At 42.4% G+C, this 15,581-nt stretch overlaps 1 protein-coding gene across 19 annotated transcripts in view; it reads left to right on the top strand.

The window, feature by feature from the left end:
• Positions 1-15,581, top strand: part of ATXN7L1 (ataxin 7 like 1) — a 269,394-nt gene that overhangs the window by 17,056 nt on the left and 236,757 nt on the right. Inside the window, exon 1 of one of the 19 annotated variants that reach the window (XM_074035749.1) lies at positions 11,221-11,516. The exons of the other annotated variants lie outside the window; for them this stretch is intronic. The gene's annotated coding sequence lies outside the window, so the exon portion shown is untranslated. Of the gene's footprint in view, positions 1-11,220; positions 11,517-15,581 lie in introns of those variants that run through there. 19 annotated transcript variants of the gene reach the window in all.

Genomic DNA, 15,581 nt, shown 5'->3' with positions numbered 1-15,581 from the left:
GCAAAAATTAGCCAGGCATAGTCGCACACACCTGTAATCCCAGCTACTTGGGACACTGAGATGGGAGAATTTCTTGAGCCCAGGAGGCAGAGGTTGCAGTGAGCCGAGATCATGCCACTGCACTCCAGCTTGGCCAACAAGCGAGACTCTGTCTCAAAAAAAAAAAAAAAAGGAAAGAAAAAGAAATATACAGTCATGCATTCCTTAATGATGGGGCTATGTTCTGAGAGATGTGTCATTTCCTAGGTGTGCAATAGGCTATGCCATCTAGGTTTGTGTAAGTTCACTCTATGATATTCCTATTGGTATAACCTATTGCTTCTAGGCTACAAGCCTGTACAGCATGTTGCTGTACTGAATACTGTAGGTAATTGTAACACAATGGCAAGCATTTGTGTCTCTCAACAGATTGAAAGATAGAAAAGATACAGTAAAAATATGGTATTGTATACTCTTATGGGACCGCTGAGTATGTGGCCTGTTGTTGACCAAAGTGTCATTATGCGACTGTGTGTGTGTATATGTATATGCATGTGTGTGTGTGGCATTTGATTTTATTTTCTGTAGCATTGGAAATAAGTTGTAGACATCACGACACTTCATCTTTGAATATTTATCATTTTTCCACATCTTGATTGTGCTACCTTGAGCTGTTCACTTAAATTCTCAGAGCCTTATCATACATAAATATGTATGTATGTTTTTGCTGAAATATTTGGTAAGTCACAGACAGCATGACACCTCTAAATACTTCAGCATGCATCTCCTAAAATTAGAGGCATTCTCTGACCGAATCATAATATCAGTATCACACTTAGAAAACTAATGGTAATTCCATACTCATATCTCATACCCAGTTCTCATTCAAAATTCACCTGTCACGCCCCCACCCCCAAAAGCTTATAGCTGCATTTTTCAAACTAGGTCCTGTTATGGTTCATGTATTGCATTTGGCTGTTAAATCTCTTCAGTAGTTTTGAATCTAGAACAGTGTCCCTCCCCCATATGTGTGTGTGAATATATGTATACATACATATTTCTATATATGTATACATATTTATATATATAAATATATAAAACATTGCCATTTAAAATGCTTCATGTTCTGGTCTGTCTTGTCACTTCCTTGTGTTATCTTACCTTGTTTTTGCTATTCCCTGTTTTTCCCCTGTTCTGGAAGTTTGAGCCTAAGTATCATTTGATTCAGACTCAACATTTTGGCGTGAATGTGTCCCAGGTGATTCTGAGTGCTTCATTAAGCATCTCATCCAGGGGTTACAAGATGTCAGGGTGCCCTATTATTAGATATGGATCACTTCGTAAGGTGGTGACCACTTCTGCCCATTGCAAACATTGTATTCTCCTTCTGCAATTAGCATGTCATTCTATGGGTAATGCTTTGGCACCCAGTGAATATCCTGTCCCCCAATAGGAAATTTTGTGAAATCCTCTGGGCATCCATTGATGACCCTTGCCTGAATCAGTTATGTCTTTGGGGATTGTAGGATGGTCATTTTCAAATTCTGTCATTCTGACCTGCTTTTATTGATTGACATTCTTCAATACAGAAGACATCTTTCCCATCAACAGGGGATGAACTATTAAATTCCTCCTAAAAGGGCAGAGTTAAGTTCTTTTCTTTAATTATCAGTGCTCATAGTAAGTAGTTGAACACTGATGATTCTTTTATTTTATTTCATTTTCATTTTTTGAGAGATAGAGTCTCATTCTGTTGCCCAGGCTGAAGTGCAGTGGCATGATCGTAGCTCACTGTAGCCTCGACCTCCTTGATTCAAGTGACGCTCCCACCTCAGCCTTCCAAGTAACTGGGACTACAGGCACATACCACCACACTACACTAATTTTTTATTTTTTGTAGAGACAGGATCTTGCTATGTTGCCCAGGCCGGTCTCCAACTCCTGGGCCTAAGCGATCCTCCTGCCTCAGCCTCCCAAAGTGCTGGGATTACAGGCATGAACACTGCACCAGCCTATGATTCTTTTTTTTTTTTTTCCCTGTTGCCTAATCTTGGAGGTGAAGGTGATGGCCTATGATTATTAAGCTAAGGAGGGACAAGGTTGAGGACTGGGTACACTAGAATTTCAAAAAGATGCTTGTATGGTATGAAAACCACACTCAATGGGACGTCTTAGAGAGAAAGTGAGTTTTGTAGTGCAAACCTCAGGAAGTAAAGTGTGATCCAATCTTGGTAGAGCATGAGTTTAAAAACATTGAGAAATATTATCCCACGCAGTCAAGTGACCCTCTACTTTAACCTTGGGAAGGAAGAAGATAATTATACTTGAAATAATTCTTCTCCCACCTTTCAGAGGGAGCACAGTATTTAGCCTGGATCTGGTGAACCACTGAAGTTAAATTGGAAATCATGATGAGTGATGCTCTGCAAGTCAGAAGCCAGAGCTGTGCTTCCTGCATTGCTGACTGTGTAGAAAGTGACCAGTTGTACAGGAGGTGCAAGGCTCTGGGCTGGGCTCTGTGTGGAATGTGAAGGTGGAACAATGGCCCTGCCCTCTAGGAACTCACTTGCAGCACCTGGAAACTCTGATGCTGCTTAGAAAATGAAATGTGATTCAAATGCCTTGGAGCCCAGGGAAGGAAGATATCTCAGTCTATGGTCAGCCAGACCTTTAACCTGGGTCTCAGACCTTTGACTTAAAGGTAAAGGCTGTTTGGTTTGTGGTTTTACATGAGCCAAGATAAAGGGTATTTAGTAGGAGTCAAGTTAATGTTTGAAAAACGAATGAAAGAATGAACGAATGGATGGCCTCATGCAGAGGCAACACGGCAGCTAGGATTTGGACATTCAGGGCATTGTACAGGGAAGGAAGAGCTTAATGGCTTTGATGGCTATGAGTGCCGCAAGAAGTTGCTTTTAGAAAAAGAAGTATGGTGAAACTCCGTTAATACCAAAGAGAAACAGTTCATAATTTATTCCAGTTGTAGACACACTCAGTGCCCAACTCCATGCAATCTTTTTTGAAGTAGAGTTTTCAGAAAACAACCTTCTTTTTTCTTTGGTAATGTTAGTGTTTGTTTTGCTTTCTCCATTCAGGGTGCTGGAGGGAGAGTTATTTTCTCTCTCTCTCTCTCTCTCTCTCTCTCTCTCTCTCTCTCTCTGTCCCTCCCTCTCTGTCTCTCTCTCTCTCTCTCTCACACACACACACACACACACACACACACTTTTTGGGTGCTGCCGACAAATTAATTTGTAAGTTCTTTTCTATTAGAATCAGTGTTGTGCTAGTAAATGTTTAACAATCTGCTATCTAAAAATTAGTGCATATGGATATATATGTTTATTATACATTTTACTGATTTAAAAAAGCTGTTTGGCATATACTTTATAAAGAATAAAATATTTAAATTCTTTTTTTTTTTGAGACTGAGTCTTGCTCTTGTTGCCCAGGCTGGAGTGCAATGGCACTGTCTCAGCTCACTGCAGTCTCCACCTCCCGAGTTCCAGCGATTCTCCTGCCTCAGCCTCCCGAGTATCTCGGATTATAGGCTCCCGCCACCATGCCCAGCTAATTTTTGTATTTTTAGTAGAAACAGGGTTTCACCATGTTGGCCAGGCTGGTCTTGAACTCCTAACCTCAGGTGATTGACTTGCCTCAGTCTCCCGAAGTGCTAGGATTACAGGCATGAGCCACTAGGCCCAGCCTACATTCTTTATTGTAAATTTCATATAGTCTACAGATTCTCACCAAATGCTTTGGTTGACTTCTGCCAAATTCTTATATCCCCTGACCTTCCTAAGGTTTAATTGATAAACAAATGTAAACCCCACATAAGTGTTGGTTGATATTTTCATTTAAGTCAGTGAGTAAGTTGAAAGGGAAAGAACAAAGATATATGTTAAAACTTCACTTGATTGTTAGCGATGTGACTTCCTTGCTGAACTGAATAATGGTTTTCAAGTACTAAAAGAATATGTCCTCATTGTTTTGTAGTATTCACAATAAAGCTATATACTTGATACACAGCTGTCCCTTGATATCCAAGGGGGATCAGTTCCGAGACCCCAAATCCTTGGATTCTTATCCCTTATATGAAATGGTGTAGTATTTACATATAACCTATACAGTCCTTTCATAGACTTCAAATAATCTCTAGATTACTTATAATACCTAATACAATGTAAATGCTATGTAAATAGTTGTTATTCTGAATTGTTTAGGGGATAATGACAAGAGGAAAAGGTCTGTACACGTTCAGTACAGACTCAGGCATCTTTCCTTTTTCTTCCACATATTTTTGATCTGCAATTAAGTTGAAACTGCAGATGTAGAATTCACAGATTCAGAGGGTTGACTATTCTTTTAATTTAACTTACATCATTAAAATTTTCTCCATCACTTTCTTAAATTTTGATAATCAAAAAAATAATAAATCATGCCCTGATTTGTAGTATGTGATGATTTCCATGGTATAAACTCTCCTCCCACTGCATTTCAAGCTGTCACTGTGATATCACAGAACTCAGAGTTGGGAAGAGATATGCATCAGCACACTGTTATGTAGGATATCCACCATACAGATACATTAGATGTAAATGACTTTGAGAGCAGGATTAGCAACCTGTGGCCTATGGGTTGCCTGTTTTTAATAAAGTTTTATTGGAACACAGCCACACTCATTTTTTTACGTATTGTCTAGCTTTTGCACTGCAATGGCCGCATGGAGTAGCTGGGACAAAGCCTAAAATTTTTACTACCCGCAGTGGCTCATGCCTGTGATCCCAGCACTTTGGGAGGCCAAGGCGGGCGGATCACGAGGCCAAGAGATCAAGACCATCCTGGCCAAAATGGTGAAACCCCATCTGTACTAAAAATACAAAAATTAGCTGGGCATGGTGGCATGCACCTGTAGTTCCAGCTACTGGGGAGGCTGAGGCGGGAGAATCACCTGAATCCAGGAGGCAGAGGTTGCAGTGAGCCAAGATCATGCCACTGCACTCCAGCCTGGTGACAGTGTGAGACTCCTTCTCAAAAAAAAAGGAAAGAGAAAGTTGCCAACCGATACTCAAAGCGTAGATAATAAGTGAAATGTAGCTAGATAAATTGGAAGTGATGAGTTTTATATTCCATTGTAAGCTTATGTCATATAACTTTTAATAATTTAATAATTGGCTCGCCACATTCCTGAAAATTTAACGATCAGCTCTTGTGGGCCTTTACAAGCTGGCCCCAGCTCACCACTGCAAAGCTTTGAGGGCTTCAACTTTTCGTGCCAAAAATGAAGCTGTCACTATTAAGCAGCAGCAGCTGACAATACCAGATTGGAGGGGGAGTCTCACTAAGAAGGATTTGAACTACTTGAAATTATGGTCTAATTGTCCATAGAAATCAAAAGAAAGCAATTTTGAGGTTAGTTTTCATATGATGGGGTTTTTGTGTTTTGGGATTTTTTTTCCTCTCTAGGGGTCTGGGGTTTGTTTTGGTTTTTCAAATGCTTTTTTTTTTCCCAGAACTAATTTTCAAACCCAATACAGCATGCTTTTCTTACCAAATTTTGTGAGCATCTGTCTCGAGCCGTTCAGCCCCTGACAGACGCCCAGCAGCTTCCAGAACTCCCACAGATGTTGTGTGTCCCAAGAAAGGCCAACTTCCTGTTGCTGGCTGCTAGCGGGAGGAGAGGTGGTCCCACCAGTTGCATTTTGCAGGGGTTTTCCTTGCCGCCATTTCCTGCCGGTTGCCTTTGAATGGATTACAGATGGTCAGAAAAAGACTTCTTGGCACAGTGAGAGGACCAGTCTCCAGTGCTTTGTGGGAAAGGATTTATAGCAGGATGGCAGTTTACGCCTACCAAGAATGGGCCTGGCTGCCGCGGCCTTGTAGGGAAAACTGAATGCCTGCGGAGATGGGCTCTGGGGGTGGAGGGAACAGCCAGGATGAAGGGGATGTTTAAATGGATGTGGCACCTTTCAGCCAGTCGGTGCTGAGACCGCCGCGTGTCCAAAGATGTTAGGCCCCTGTGGAGGTGTCGGCCCCCGGGAAATGAAGTGCTGCTCTTGTGGGAAATATTATGAATCAAGCGCTTGTGGGAAATATTATGAATCCTCATCTTTTCAGAGAGAGGTACAGCCAGGTGCTGTTGTTCCCTACCACCCGCCCTTTTTGTTAAAGCCGCAATATAGAGCACATTTAATTTGTTTTGGCGGTTTTGTTTGTTTGTTTGTTTTGAGACAGTCTCGCTCTGTTGCCCACCTTGGCTCACTGCAATCTTCGCCTCCCGGGTTCAAGCGATTCTCCTGCTTCAGCCTCCCGCCTAACTGGGATTACAGGCGCCCGCCGCCACACCCAGCTGATTTTTGTGGGGTTTTTTTGTTTGTTTATTTGTTTTTTGGTTTTTTTGTTTGTTTTTTGAGACCGAGTCTCGCTCTATCACCTAGGCTGGAGTGTAATGGCACAATCTCCGCTCACTGCAACCTCCGCCTCCCAGGTTCAAGTGATTCTCCTGCCTCAGCCTCCCAAGTAGCTGGGATTACAGGCACCCGCCACCACGCCTGGCTAATTTTTGTATTTTTGGTAGAGACAGGGTTTCACCGCATTGGCCAGGCTGGTCTTAAACTCCTGACCTCAGGTGATCTGCCCACCTCGGCCTCCCACTCACAGATGGAAACAGGTGTATGTTTGACGCACTCACAGATGGAAAGGCGTGAGCCACCACAGCCAGCCTAATTTTTGTATTTTTAGTAGAGATGGGGTTTCACCATGTTGGCCAGGCTGGTCTCCAGCTCCTGACCTCAGTCAGGTGATCTGCACACCTCAGCCTCCCAGATTGCTGGGATTATAGGTGTGAGTCACTGCATGTAGCCTACATTTAATTTTTAAACGTTTAAAAATATATGTAACTTAAAATTTTACTACTTTAGCCAATTTAGAGTGTATAATTCAGCGTTACTAAGGGCATTCAGTGTTGTGTGACCGTTGCCACTATGCATTTCCAGAACTTTTCTATCATCCCAAACAGAAACTCTAAACCCATTAAACAATAATTCCCCATTCCTGCCTCCCCTCATCCTTGGTACCAGTTTTACCTTCTCTATTCTACTTTGTTTCTGTGAAGTCACCTATTCTAGTCATCTATTCCCCTCGTATAAGGGGAATCATGCAGTGTATGTCCTTTTGTGACTGGTTTATTTCACTGAGCATAATGTTTCCAAGGTTAATCCATGTTGTAGCATATACCAGAATTTCCTTCCTTTTAAAAGTTAAATAATATCTCATCGTAGGTATATTTGACATTTTGTTTACTCACTCATTTGGGCATTGTGAATAATGCTGCTGTGAATGCAGGTATACCTGTTTCCATCTATGAGTGCGTCAAACAGAGACCTGTTTCCATCTGTGAGTGGGTCAAACAGAGACCTGGAGAGAACTGATTTGACTGGGATGACGCTTCAGTCCTTCCAAGATAACCCAGCCGAGGTGCACCTCTCCATCAGAGCTGACAGAAATGTGTGTGCAGAAGGGCCTTGTGCAGGATTGCCGGCCGAGGGGTCAGATCAAGCTGGCATTCTGCTTGCCAAACTGTGCGCCCCCTGGGCTGCAACTGACCAGACAGGATGCCTTTTCCTAACTTGCACAAAGGTGCTTGCTTCATGGTCTGGAGGAGTCCTGCTAGGGCTGAAAATCTGAGAAGCCAGGATCACACAAGGCAACTGATACTTTTGCTTTCCAAGGAGGAGGCAGCAGATTGCTGGGCAGAGGTCGTATAGGGAGGGTTAGGAAGGCTGAACTAACTGGGTCAAGATTCCTGGAATTGGGTCTCCCTCTGTCAGAAAACAGGACAACCTTGTGCAATTACAGAGCAAGTCCTGGTGATCTGCATCTGTAAGATGAGGGGAGGACTGTAAGGTCCCTGCCAGTATCATAGGGCTGCCTGTCGATAAAGAGCTGGCAAAATTCACGGGGGACTAGAGAGAGGCAGGGGCAAGCCTCTGGGAACAGGGTATGGATGACATAGAACAGGAAGGTGATGGAACTTCACAGAGGGAGGATAGTACAGAGAACCTAGAAAGGAGAGCCAGGGAAGCGCCTGATCAGAAGTGTAATAAAGTAAACAGCTACATTCTTTTTGACCAAAGATGGTGGTGGAAGGAGGAGGAGAGAGAAGTAATGGCATTGATCCTTCATAAAATTATTCAGCACTTACTGTGTACAGACACAGAATAGAGGGTGCAAGAGGGAAACAGAATTGTGATTCTTGACTTGTGCCCTGTAAAGCTCTCCTATTGCATGAAGAATTGCAGAGGTGCGAGGGCGTGTTTTGTGTGTGCACATTTCTCCTGGGGACAGTTCTGTGGTTTTTCTTTTTCCTTTCCTGTGGACTTCTTCGCCCTTTCAGCAACAACAACAAAATGTTTAAAGAAATGTACAGCTTGTGAGGGAGACACACCTGTGCCCAGAAATAACAAGGGGGAGAGCCACATGGGAGGGGGATGGAAACACTCGAGGAATGAGCTTACTGCTTTAAAAGTTGCATTTTGGTGTTAGGGTTTGTGATACATGCAGATCTCCTAAGGAAGAGTCCTCCCTTTGGGGTGGAGAGCTGGGGAGAGCCACTTGCAAATCTAGCCCTATTGACGTGATTGGTGTTTAGATTTTTACTGGGAGACAGACAGACTGACAGAGATACAGAGAAAGACTGATAATATGTGTGCTAGCTGGAGAAGCCACCTTCCAGTCCCACCTCTGCATATAGTTGATCATCGAGGAACTCGATGGTGCAGAGGGAAAAGCACAGCTTTGCAGTCAGACCTTAGCTAATTTCTTGGCTCTGCTGCCTGCTTGCTGTGTGACTTTAGGCTAGCTACCTTGCCTCTCTGTTCCTCTGCTTGTTCATTTGGACAACAGGAACAGACCTAAGAAGATTAGGGATAAGTCACCAGCTGCCATGCTGTAGATGGTAGGAAAAATGGTAGCTGGTATTATTGCCTGGAGGAGATGGCAAGTCTGAGAAATCCAGTGGTTTCCCTGGGCTAATTTCAGGGTTGTAAATCAGTTGTGGGATACACACAAAAAAAGAGCCAGAATTTGAGAGCAAAGGGAGGGAGGTGGTGTGGGAAGTTGAGTTTGGAAGTGTCTAGGTGAAGAGGTAGGTTATAAGGAAGTGGGGCAGCAGGAAGGAATAAGAACTGAAGTGACATATCCTGGGGGCAGAGATGGCTTTCTGCCCCTTTTGATATTGACTTTCATTCTCTCTGAGCTCTGTCTTTATCTTGTCCTCCAGCTCAGCCTACACACCAGGGTCCCCACTGAGGGCATTTGCAGAGTCTGGGGAGATGGGAGGCCAGGAGCTCCTGAGAGGGACTCTCTTGCAGGCAAGTGAGGATCACTTTCCAAACAGGCAGGCCATATGGGGCGTGGGTACCCCTTCTGTGCAGAGGGAGACACCACAGTGTCTGGCAGCAGAAGTGCATATTTGCTCTGTGCTTGTTGTTCAGGAGGCACAGGGATCAGTGCTAGGCCTCTTAAGTCAGAGAGATCTGGGTTCAGCACAGAGGAAACTCCCATAACCTCTCACAGCCTCATTTTTCCCATCTTTATAATGGGATGATCACAGGTAGCTCATAGGGTTGTTGGCAAAGTTGAAGGAAGTAAACACACAGCATTTAGCTCAATGCATGGCCCATGGGAAATACACAGTGAACGTTTCCTTTGGTTGCCATTGAGTAGCCCCTGGAACAGAGGACTACGGGGTGTCCCTCAGGATGAGCTTCCTCATGGTCCTCTCCTGTGGGAACAGTGTGCTGGTGAAGGCTGTATTCCCGATGCCATGGGGCATGACAGGCATGAGAAAATGCCATCTAGAAATGGTCCTTAAACCAGGACTCTAGGCAGGGAGCCAGGAGTGTGCAAACCTGGCACATCTTTCAGAACGTCAGTTCAACTCTAATTCTACAGGAAAGTATTTTTTTATCATTATATTTCATCAACTCTAAGGTGCCGTTTATCAGAAAATACATTGTTATTTTATGTAACAATGAGAAAAAGCACTGCCAATTAAACTACAGCCACTGTGGATTCTAAGATATCCTGATTTTAAAGATGTTAAAATGGAAGTGGGGGTGAGTGCAGCTTAGAATTAATAAAATACAGTAGGGCAAAAATAGAGTATCAGGAAAAATTTGCATTAATTTTTAAGATAAAGCATGAAATTTGAAGAATCACAGAAAGCTCTTGCGGTCGTCTCAGAAGGTGCAGGTGTGTATGAACTTGCCAGCCCATCAGGGCAACTCTGTGTAAAGAGCTGAGAGCAGCTGGGGCTTGATCTGCCTCTAAGTTCAGATGGGAAGCAGGAGGGAAGGAAGTGGCCCAGACTTCAGAGCACCCATTGTCATTCAGGGGCCTGAACATCCTCAGGGAGCCCCAGTGACCTCAAGGCCCCTGGTGAATCATTTGTGTTCACTTCACTTAGAAGGAACATCTACATACAGCACTTTCAGGAGGAGAAGAGGTGTCATGAAACCAAGCAAACAATGGCTACGCCTCCAAGAGGGTGGGAAACCACAGGACGGTACCACCCTGTACGAGAGGCAGCTTCCTGTGACTTGTTGTCTTTCGGTACATCCTGCAGACCTGCGAGCAGCACATCTTCCTGCGGGGGCCCAGCCTGGTATTTTGGTGTTTGGGTGGAGATTCAGGGAGAAAACCAGGCTTGACCCTCTTGCCCTTAAGAATTCCTGGCACATCGCAGGTCTGTCACAAGGGATCTGGTCACACTCACTTCTTGCCAGAGCCCTCCCCACCTGCATATCACTATGTAGGGATGGCCTCTGGGCAGTTGTGGTGTTGTCAAGGAGTGGCGCCCTGGCGTGCTGACCAGCCTTCTGCCACCTCATTGGCAGGGAAGTGAAATCACACCTCCAAGCCCTGTTGAGACTGTCCATCTCCTCTCAGGCCAGTGGTGATGGCCTGCCCCTCAGATGGACTAGAAGGGAAACTAACAATAGGGTGGTAATAATGGTACCAACCAAATTCAGTGGAGCAGTTTTATTTTCAGAGTGCTATGTTGTGGGCATAGGAGCAGAGGATAAGCCTTAGGTCATGGGACTTGCAGATGGAGGAATGGAGGTGAGGAGATCAAGTGATCCACTGGGGTGATAGCTAGGGGCGGGCCTGGGTGTAGAGCCATGCAGTGCAGGGGGAGGGCCCAGAGAGGAGCAGAAAGCAGTGACGCGGCCCTGAGAACACACTCTGGACTGGGAGGCCGAGGGGACTGGAGGCTGGAAGAATAGTCACTGGGCCAAGGAGCAGCGTGCTCTAGGCTAGGTGCACTGAGCTGCATTCATGGAGGGTCTGGGCCTCCATGAGTAAATTTATTTAATGATGCTTTTTCTTCATGCAAAAGTGATATGTGATCACTGTAGAAGATGCACATCAACAAAAGAAGAAAAAAGCTAGCCTATACTCCTGTTAATCAGTGCTGACCTTTTGTTTGTTTCCTGTAACTTACAAAAATGGGATAATTTTGTATTATGTTGATTATGGTGAGTACCTTTCCTAGTTATTAAGTATTCCATTGTAAATGTTTCATAATTTATTTAACCAATTCCCTGTCATTGGATATATTGGTTGTTTTCAGGTTTTCAGTATTAAAAATAATATTGCAATCAAATGAATATCCTTGCAGCTAAATTTTTGCACACATTCATGATTATTTCTAAAGCATAAATTCTTAGAAGTAGAATGCTGAGTCTAAGAGTGTGCTATTTTTGAGGCTTCTGATCCTCATTGCTAAATTGCCCTCTAGTAATATTGTTTTAATTAATACTCCCGTCAGGAATGTATGAGAGTGGCTGTTTTCCCAACTCTGGCCAATATCTCACCAAAGATTGTCAGATATTTGATGATTTAGTACGTTCAAATGTTACCTTGTTTTAGTTTTCATTCTTATGATTACTAATAAGGTTGAACATTTCGTTAGCGTTGTGTATGTTCTTATATTGAGTTGCTTTTTCATAGTTTTTGCTTAATTTTCCATTGGACTATTAATCTTTTTTTCCCATTGTTTTCTAAGAGCCTTCTATAGATTAAGGCTAAGTTACCCATGTCTGTAATATTTGGATCACATGATTTTTAGGAAATCTTAATGCCCAAACATTTTCCATCCAATCTTGCCTATAAGACCAAAGTAGCTAGAAAAATAGAAATTTCCAGATAATTCTCAAACCATATGGTAGGTGTTACTGAATGCTGGCAGGGACCATTTCGTATTAATAATTATGCTGACAAGACAGTACTAATAATAAAAACTACCATTTACTGAACAACTATTATATGCCAGGCACTTTGCATATATTAGCATTTCAATCTTATCACCCTGCAAAGAACCGAGTAAACTGGGGCAGAGAAAAATTAAGTAGCTCTTTTAAGATCACACAGCTAATAAGTGGCAGAGCCAGGATTTGAACCTGGATCTGTCCATCTCTACCACCCATGTGCTTTCTACTGTCCTGAGCTCTTGTTCTTGGGGTAAACAATAATTTTACAAGTCAGGTCTTCCTTAGCACCTTCCACATCTGGACCTGTTGGTTGGCTCTAGAAGAGTCAACCCTGCCCTGATTTTACCTGCCCTTGCTGCTGTACATTGTTTCTCAGCTGGACCTGTTCTCTAGGCTTCCAGCCTGCATGCTTTCTCCTTGGTGCTAGAGGTCCTGTCTGACTGTTTTGCTACTGATAAAGAAGCCCAAAAAATACCAGGATATGATTTCTCTCTCAAATTTCAGGATCAAAAGTTAAAACTAGATCCATCCAGTCCTTAATCTAGGGGCCAACTCCCAGTGATCCACCCATTAAGACAAAGAAGTGAGTTGGAGCTCACACGGTAACTGGTCTTCAGAGGTGCCCTTGCAGGGAGCGCATCTCCCATGTAGTCTCTTGTCTGTGACGCTTGGCTCACCCTGTGACACACTTTATGTGTGTGTTTTAATAATTTCCATTGAGATATAATTCATATGCCATAAAATTCACTCCTTTAAAGTTGTTTTTGGTATTAATATATTCACAAGTTGTGCAACCAACACCACTATCTCAATCCAGAACATATTTGTTAACCCCAAAAGAAACCTTGTACCCATTAGCAGTTGCTCACCATTCCCTCCTCCCCTCAGTCCCTGGCAACTACGAATCAACTTTCTGTCTCTATGGATTGTCCAGTTTTGAATATTTCATATGAATGGAATTATATAATATGTGGCCTTTCATGTGTGGCTTCTTTCACTTAGCATAATGTTTCAGGGTTCATTCTTGTGGTAGCAGGTATCAGTACTTCATTCCTTTTTGTAGCTGAACAGTATTCCACTATAGGATATACTACATTCTGTCTATTCATTCATCAGTTGATGGACATTTGGATCATTTCTACCTTCTGGCTATTTTGAATTGCACTGCTGTGAGCATGTGTGTAAGTTTTTGTGGACATATGTTTCCTCTTGGGTATATACCTAGGAGTGAAATTGCTGAATCACATGGTAACTCCATGCTTAATTTTTTGAAGAACCGCGAAACTATTTTCTAAAGCAGCCGCACCATTTTAAATTCCCACCAGCAATGCATGAGGGTTCTAATTTCTCTGTATCTTCGCCAACATTTGTCATTTTCAGTCTTTTTTATCATGGTCATCTTAGTGGGTGTTAAGTGGTATTTCATTGTGGTTTTGATTTGCATTTTCCTGACGACTACATGATGTTGACCATCTTTTAATGTGCTTGATGGCACCTATTGGCCATTTTTACAAATTTTATTTCTTTTAGAGACAGGGTCTCGCTATGTTGCCGAGGGTGGCCTCAATCTCCTAGGCTCAAGCGATCCTCCCACCTCAGCATCCCTAATAGCTATTAGATTATTTCTCTTTCAGTTAAGTTTTAAGAGCTCTTTATTTATTCTGGATATATATAAGAAATTATATATTTCTTACCAGATATAATTTGCAAATATTTTTCCCTTCTGTGGGTTGTCTTTTTTGCTTTCTTGATGATGTCCTTTGAAGCACAAAAGCTTTTAATTTTGATGATGGCCTATTTATCAAATATTTCTTTTATTGTTTATGCTTTTGGTGTCATATCTAAGAACCATTGTCTGATTTCAGGTCACAAGATTTGCTCCTATGTTTTCTTCTAGGAATTTTGTAGTTTTAGCTCCTACATTAGATCTATGGTCTCTTTTGAGGTATGTTGTTGTACATGGTGTGAAGTAGGGGCCCAAATTCTTTTTCATGTGGCTATCCAGTTGTTTCAGCATCATTTTTTGAAAGACTATTCTTTCTTCCATTGAATTGTCTTGGAACTCTTGATGAAGATCAGTTGACCATAAATATGAATTCATTTCTAGACTCTCAGTTCTGTTCCATTGATCTGTATATCCTAATGCCAGTAACACACTATCTTGGATACTGTGGCTTCATAGAAAGTTTTGAAACTGGAAAGTATGAGTCCTCCAACTTTGTTCTTTTTCAAAATTGTTTTGGCTTGAAACAACAGGAACTTCTTGAATTTCCATATGAATTTTAGGATTACTTTGTCAATTTCTTCCAAAAAAAAAAAAAAGGCCGGGTTCTTACAAAGATTACGTTGAATCTGTAGATCAGTTTAGAGAATGCAAACCATCTTAGCAACATTAGGTCTTCCAATGCATGAACATGGGAAGCTTTGTATTTACTTAGATCTTAATTTCTGTCAACTGTATTTCTAGTTTCCATGTACAAGTCTTGCATCTCTCTGGTTAAACTTATTGGTAAGTATTTTATTTTTGATATTATTGTAAATGAAATTGTCTTCCTAATTTTACTTTCTGATTGTCCATTGCTAGTGTGTAGAAATACAACCGGTTGGTTTTTTTTTTCTTTTCTTTTCTTTTCTTTTTTTTTGAGACAGAGTTTTGTTCTGTCACCCAGGCTGGAGTGCAGTGGCGCAATCTTGGCTCACTGCAACCTCCACCTCCCAGGTTCAAGCAATTCTCCTGCCTCAGCCTCCCAAGTAGCTGGGATTACAGGCACCCACCACAACGCCTGGCTAATTTTTGTATTTTTAGTAGAGACAGGGTTTCACCACATTGGCCAGGCTGGTCTCAAAAACTCCTGACCTCAGGTGATCCGCCCACCTCAGCCTCCCATAGTGCTGGGATTACAGGCATAAGTCACCATGCCCAGCCCACAACTGATTCTTACATATGTCCTTTTATTCTGCAATCACGTTAAACTCGTTTGTTAACTCATAGTTTTCTTTGTGTGTATTTATTCCTTAGGGCTTTCTATGTATAAGGTCATGTCATCTGCAAATAGAGATGGTTTTACCTTTTCCTTTCCAATCTGAATGCCATTTATTCTTTTTCTTGCCTAATTGCTCTGGTTAGAACCTTCAGCATAATATTGAGTACTAGTGGTGAGAGTGGACATTCTTGTCTTATTCCTGATCTTGGGGAGAAAGCATTAAATCTTTCATTATTAAGTATGATATTAACTGTGGGCTTTTCAAAAATACCCTTTATCAAGTTGAAAAAGTTTCCTTCCATTCTTGTTGGTTGAGTGTTTTATTAAGAAGGGGATTGGGTTTTGT

This window comes from Macaca fascicularis, chromosome 3, assembly GCF_037993035.2.
Source record: "Macaca fascicularis isolate 582-1 chromosome 3, T2T-MFA8v1.1".
Classification (NCBI taxonomy): domain Eukaryota; kingdom Metazoa; phylum Chordata; class Mammalia; order Primates; family Cercopithecidae; genus Macaca; species Macaca fascicularis.
Note: the sequence above shows the minus strand (reverse complement) of the source record. Positions and strands in the feature narration are given on the sequence as shown.